The sequence below is a fragment of the Cibotium barometz genome, chromosome 17 (genome assembly GCF_041138505.1).
Source record: "Cibotium barometz isolate CiBa-2024 chromosome 17, ASM4113850v1, whole genome shotgun sequence".
Classification (NCBI taxonomy): Eukaryota; Viridiplantae; Streptophyta; class Polypodiopsida; order Cyatheales; family Cibotiaceae; genus Cibotium; species Cibotium barometz.
In genome coordinates, this window is record NC_141062.1 from 26,513,297 (window position 1) to 26,519,719 (window position 6,423).

The window sequence follows — 6,423 nt, forward strand, 5'->3', positions numbered from 1 at the left end:
AGACATGAAAATTGGTCTGACTCAGAATTTAAGAGAATCCGTAGAAAAGCATATGGGTATTTTCTAAAGGATGGGTACCTGTGGAAGCATCCTAAGCAGAGGAATGCTATGCCACAGAGAGTCATATGTGATAAAGAGACTCAAGGGAAGCTCGTGAAAGAATTCCATGAGAGTCTCTGGGCTGGACATCGAAGTGTGTGGGCCACCTTTACCAAAATAAAGGAAAGATATTGGTGGAAAGGAATGTATATGGATGTATCCCAATATGTGGAAACATGCATGGTATGTCAAATGTACTCAAATGTGCGACATCGTCATAGCTTGCAACCAACCTACCCACCTGCCATGTACTACAAATGGGTAGTGGATCTAGTTACAATGCCTTTGGGAATTTGGCAGATGCGGTACATAGCACTTGCAAGAGAAGATTTGACAAATCAGGTAGAGGGGCGTGCTCTTAGAACAAAGAGTACGGAAACAGTATGCAAATTTCTCTTGGAAGATGTGATTTGCCGGTATGGTTGTGTTGGGAAAATAACAGCTGATAGGGGTGAGCTAGATGTTGAAGAAGCAAAGGAATTCTTCTCTAGAATCGGCATCAAACTGTCCCTAACATGTGCTTACAACCCTGAGGGCAATGGTAAAAGTGAGCGAGGACATCCTCCAATCATTAAAGCTTTGGCTAAGGCATGCAGAGAAAGAATGCGAGAGTGGCCAAGGCTGCTACCATATGCTTTGTGGGCTGACCGTACAACTCATACCTCAGTGACAGGATACATGTCTGCAGAATTAATGTATGGTCAGAAGCCAGTAATGCCAGTTGAAGAAGTAGTTCCAACTTGGAATGTATTACCCTGGGTGGAAGGATTGAACAGGGAAGACCTCCTTGCATTGCGAATAAGGCAGCTGGAGAGGAGGCCTGAAGATGTAGAGCTTGCTAAAGCTCGTTTGAAAGATGCAAGGTTGAAAAATAAATAAAGATTTGATAGAAGACACAGACTCCGGCCAAAACCTATTGAAGAAGGTGATTGGGTCCTAATGTATGATAGTAGCCTTGACAACCAGTTCACTGTTCAAAGAAAGTTTGCAAGTTTGCAAAAAGATGGTTTGGCCCTTACATTGTCAAGCATGTGCATGGAAATGCCACGTATACCCTGTGTGAGCTTGATGGAATAGAGATAAAGAATCTTGTAGCAGGCAAAAGGATCAAGATGTTTAAAAGAAGACATGACAGTGATCCTTTTGATTCACAAGAGACTCAGGATGAGAGGCTTGATAGTGATAGCATGGATATGGCTGAAGAGGAAGAGGATGATCTCCCTGATAATGTAGAAGATGAAGATGACATCCAGATATATGTGGATCTTGATGATGATTTGGCACATACCAGAGGATGTGCAGGTTTAGAGGGGGTGGATGTCATGCCATGGCACGTCTATGGTGTGAAACCATGCATATGACGCCATTAAATGCAAATCCAGATGCATGGGATTAAGTGCCATGACTTGAGTCATTATATGATGCCTAAGTACATATGTTCATATTGTAAATGAGGTTCAATAAGACGAGCTGAGACTGAGTCAGGTCTCAAAGTCTCTGTACACAAGTGTGGTGTGAATCATGGAGTTTTATGCTTATGGTAAACCTTGAGGTAGTACAAATTATCAATGAACCAAAGGCAGCATCACTTCCTTATGGGGCTAACAACAAAGAGGAATTAGATAATATGGTTGAAGATGCATCCATGCAAAATGTCATTATGAACGTTTCTTCTGGGCTATGCTTCACCAAAGCATATGTTACTCATTCTGAACTAAAGTGCATATTCAATTTGGAGATAATCGGGCTGAAAAAGAATCCCAATGGTTCCATGTACACATCTTTTGGTGTAATGACAAAAGGAACCGTAATAGAGATGAATGTGAGTGAGCTTGGTCTAGTAACTTTGACTGGTATGGTGGGTGATGGGATTAATGATGTCCCAGCTTTAGCTGCTCTGCTGATGCTGGCATTACTATGGGTGTTGCTGGTACTGTTATTGTTATGGAGACTGCTGACATTGCACTCATGACAAAAGATCTCAGAAAGCTGGCAACTGTTGTGAAACTTGGTCGAAAAGCCCGTAGAAAGATTCAACAAAATATCTTCTTATCTTTTGCAATCAAGATATTAGTGATTGTCCTCGCCGCAGTAGGATACGCATCTCTGTGGGGTGCAGTTGTCGCAGATGTGGGCACTTGTTTGGTTGTAATCTTCAACAGTATGCTATTGCTAGAAAGAAATGAAGATGGAACTTGTCTAGGGTATAAGCTTGGCCATAAGCATTAAAGCGAATATTGTCAAAGGAGCCTTAAGAGCAGTTAAAAAATGCTTGGAGGAGACCTTTGAGGGTCCAGCTTGCTGCAAGTCGAGGTCATGTGATGGTGGCGGTTGCTACAACAATGTGAGACGGAGACTAAGCCTCAAAGACACGTGTGATAAGGATTGCCCAGGAGTTGACTACTCTCCTGCTGCGCCACTTTTTCATCATGGGTGGCGAATATCTAAACCGTCACCGCCAAAATAGCAGCTAAATTAGCGGCCCCTGCAGCCCCTACATTACTAGCAGGTGCACGCTAAAATAGCCTCTGTAATGGCTGCCCTTACCGCCGTTTTCTTGGCCAAACAAACTAGCAGATAGCTTTCTAAGTCCACATTCACCTATTTGGCCAAAATAGCCTTGTAAATCCCGTCACCCGAATCCCGATTTGCCTGCTGCGCTTACATTGTCTGTTGGACCTGGATGCTGCTATTGACGTACTTACAGCTGTACAGTCAGATTCTACGTGACGATGGAAGGTTCGATAACTGGCAAGAGGTGGTGACTTACGTGGAAAGGTTACGAAAGAAAAGGAGGCGCAGTATTTTCAAATCGGGGAAAATACGATATTTTAGCTGCAAAAGGTGAGGTGCCCGATTCTCTTGTGGGAAAGGGATAATAACCAGCAAAACGGCGCATGCAAGGGAATATGCAGAAACGGGGGAGGAAGAAAAAAAAACCAGAGAGGGAATTTTGCAGAGCATCTCATTTTGTGAGGATTATTTCTGTTCAGGCCTTGTAGGGGTTTGAATTAAAGAGTATTTGAAGCTCTTTTTAATGAATCCATTTCTAAAAATTCCAAGAAAATGAACGAGATGCTGCCTGGCGAGTGAATTCAGGGCATTTTTCATATCATGGGATTGAAAAATGTGAAGCTTTTGCAAAATTCGGATTATTCCTTATACAGAGAAGTTTTTTTTTAAACAAATACGATTTCTAAATCATAAAAACTTTGAGAGGATGGAGATCTGAGTATATAAGTTTTTTTTTATTCCCTTTTGTAATCTTAAATAACCATGGGTTTGGAGAACTTCTTGGATTTGTGATCTTTGAAAGTTGTAAGCAAAAATTCTGGTTTGGAAATTTTAGTGGGCACATGAAGAGAATGAATATGTGTTACATTCTATCTATTGCTTCTTTGTGAGATGATGAAAATTATAAGCAGGTCTTTTTGACAAGTTCAATTTTCGTCTTGAAGTTGTGAAGATGGCAACATGCAAAATATGTGATGTGCAAGTTCACATGTATTGGGAACTTGTCGAAGTCTATGTGATGCCAATATGTGACATGTATATGGCATTTGGATAAAGGGTCAGGAGATCTATACTTGGATCTGACCATGCTCTTGATATACAATTTATGTGCAATCATCAAGCTGAATTTGGGGATGTATTGAAGTGAATTGGCACATGTACATGTCATCAAAAATGGAGATGTCTTATGCTCCTTGAAGAGTTATATGTTTTGTTTTCCTTGCTGGGATTAAAAGCTACTCTCACAACCAGAAGTCTCGCACTTTCCTAGCGACACCACCCACGTCACGATAGTGCGTGCGTGTGTGTGTGTGTGCATATGTACATACATATGGGTATATCTATATTTCTGTATATATGCATGCATATGTGTGTGTGTGTGTACTGTATATATATGTTTATATATATTGTATATTTACATATATGTATATATATATATATATGTATATATATATATATGTATATGTATATATATATATATTTACATATATGTATATTTATGTACATGTGTGTGTGTGTGTGTGTGTGTGTGCGCGTGTGTGTGATGCAAATTTTAACTCATGTGTGTGCACACACACACACTATAGTGCTTTATAAAATAGCATACCCATATTGGCCCTTTTTGGTAGTAGTTTACAATTATCATATTTTTTAGAACTAAGAAATTGAGCCAATAAAGCACCATGATGGTTGTTACATGCTACTCTATTGAGAATAGTGAGGCTATCTAAAATATAAACTAATTTGAGGTACAATGTCATAATTAATAAACCACTCTTGGCTATACCGGTTTTAGACTAATTGTAAAGGTTTGGTTTATATATATATATATATATATATATATATATATGATTATCATGGATATACCTTATCCTCGCTTAAAAAGGCTTCAAGACCAAGATTAAAACACCTATGAGTAGTAAAAATGGATTGATTGATATATATTACTATCATTCATATAATTCATCTTCCTTTACAAATAAGGTGTAACACCAAGATTGAAATACCAAAAAAATGTAAGAATGGATCGATTGAGTGTAAACGTCATAATATTACTTTGTACCAATTTAAGAGATATATGAAAAGAAATGAGGTGCTTTTTCTATGAAAATTTAGGAAAACATATTTGTAATGATTTGATTAGATACATCATCAACTTTAAAATGTTGTAAAATATTAAGACTTAGATAAAAGTGGATAAGGATAATAAGAGATTCGAACAAGGAATGAACTTACAAAGCAGGTTTATATACATTTTTCAATATAGAAAGATTCACGCCTAAATGATGATTGTTTATTGATTTCACATGTTGGAGCCACAACCTTTGAGCACATGCTTCCTCAAGCCTGGGATGTGTATTATTTTAATGTATGTTGCCCAATCAATCTCTGTTATGTTAAATCCAAAGAGTTTCTTTTCTTGGGATGAGAGATCTCCATATATTTGTTGAGTCTTTAAAGTACCAAATCTATAGAAAAGAAAATGTACAGAATATACAAGTAAGTAGAAATTTAGACCTTGTGTTAAATGCCAAGTGCCCTTTTGTGTAGTGATTCATGGCCTACCATGAGCCACTCTTTGTCAATCTGCCTCCTTGAAAACATATTGATTAAACAAAATCACAAAATAAAGTAACCAAGATCATGAAAGAGAAAAAATCATAGCTAAACAAATATCTACACATAAAACCCTCTGTGTGTGTGTGTGTGTGTGTGTGTGTGTGTGTGTGTTGTAGACACACACACACAAGCTAGCATTGTAATTTACATATTGGGCTAGTGATCACAAGCATGTTATACTTGCAAAACTCTCGAGGGGTTCACTGTATGTAAACTCTCTGTATCATGTGAGTTCAAGGCCTAATCAAAAAACCCCTTATCTGTATTTTTTTTGTAAATAAAACACACCCTTTTTCTATTCAACAACCTCTAAACACCCCCTGTAAATGGAACCCTTATGTATGTAAAAAAGGTGTAAAAAAGGGACTTTAAAAACCCCTTCTATTGAAACCACGTGCTACAGTTACATATTTATGAGTGACCCCCCCGAGGCAAAACTGCATACACACACATACACGTGTGCATGCACACACACATAGTGCTGCATGTACATGCTAGCATTGTAATTTATATATTGGTCTTGTGATCACAAGCATGGTTATACTTGCACAAACGTGCACAAATACATGCACCCACACATGTACACGTGTGTGCTTATGCATGTGGGTGTGTGCACGCACACACCCATGTGCACATACACATGCACATCTGCATGCATGCACACACACATACATGCAAAAAATGTCCAACTAGGCAAAGAACAACTTTAATAGCATGCCAAGAAGTTTATCCTATCCTTTAAGAGTCATATTGCCTCTTTGAAGAGACTAATTTTAAATTTTATTATGTCCACCATTATTTTATAGATTATTCTTCTAAATCTTGCATTAGAATGTAGATAGATATTTTGAAATATTTTGATTGGTGCACGTATGTGTGCACACACACATGCACATGTGTGCATATATACACATGTCCATGTGCATGTGCATGTGTATGTACACATACATGTGTGTACATGCACATGGGGGGTGTGTATGGAGTATTACAAACTCAAGATAGGTTAAAATACATTTTAAGTAAAGTTCTTTAAAAATCTTTCCACACTCACCTTCGAACATAAATATGTAAGGGTGGTAAAGGTTAGCAAGGTAGGCCACTTGCTCTTTCACTTTGAGACTCAACTGATTGTATCTCTTTCGGGATTTTGCATTTGATCTCGATTGAAGTGTTTCCTATAAAATAAATCAT

The 6,423-nt window shown here is 38.2% G+C and overlaps 1 pseudogene; it reads right to left on the reverse strand.

Annotated features, from left to right (window-relative positions):
- Nucleotides 1-4,915: 4,915 nt before the first annotated feature.
- LOC147629832 (fatty acyl-CoA reductase 2, chloroplastic-like) overlaps nt 4,916-6,423 on the reverse strand; it is a 7,708-nt pseudogene continuing 6,200 nt past the window's right edge.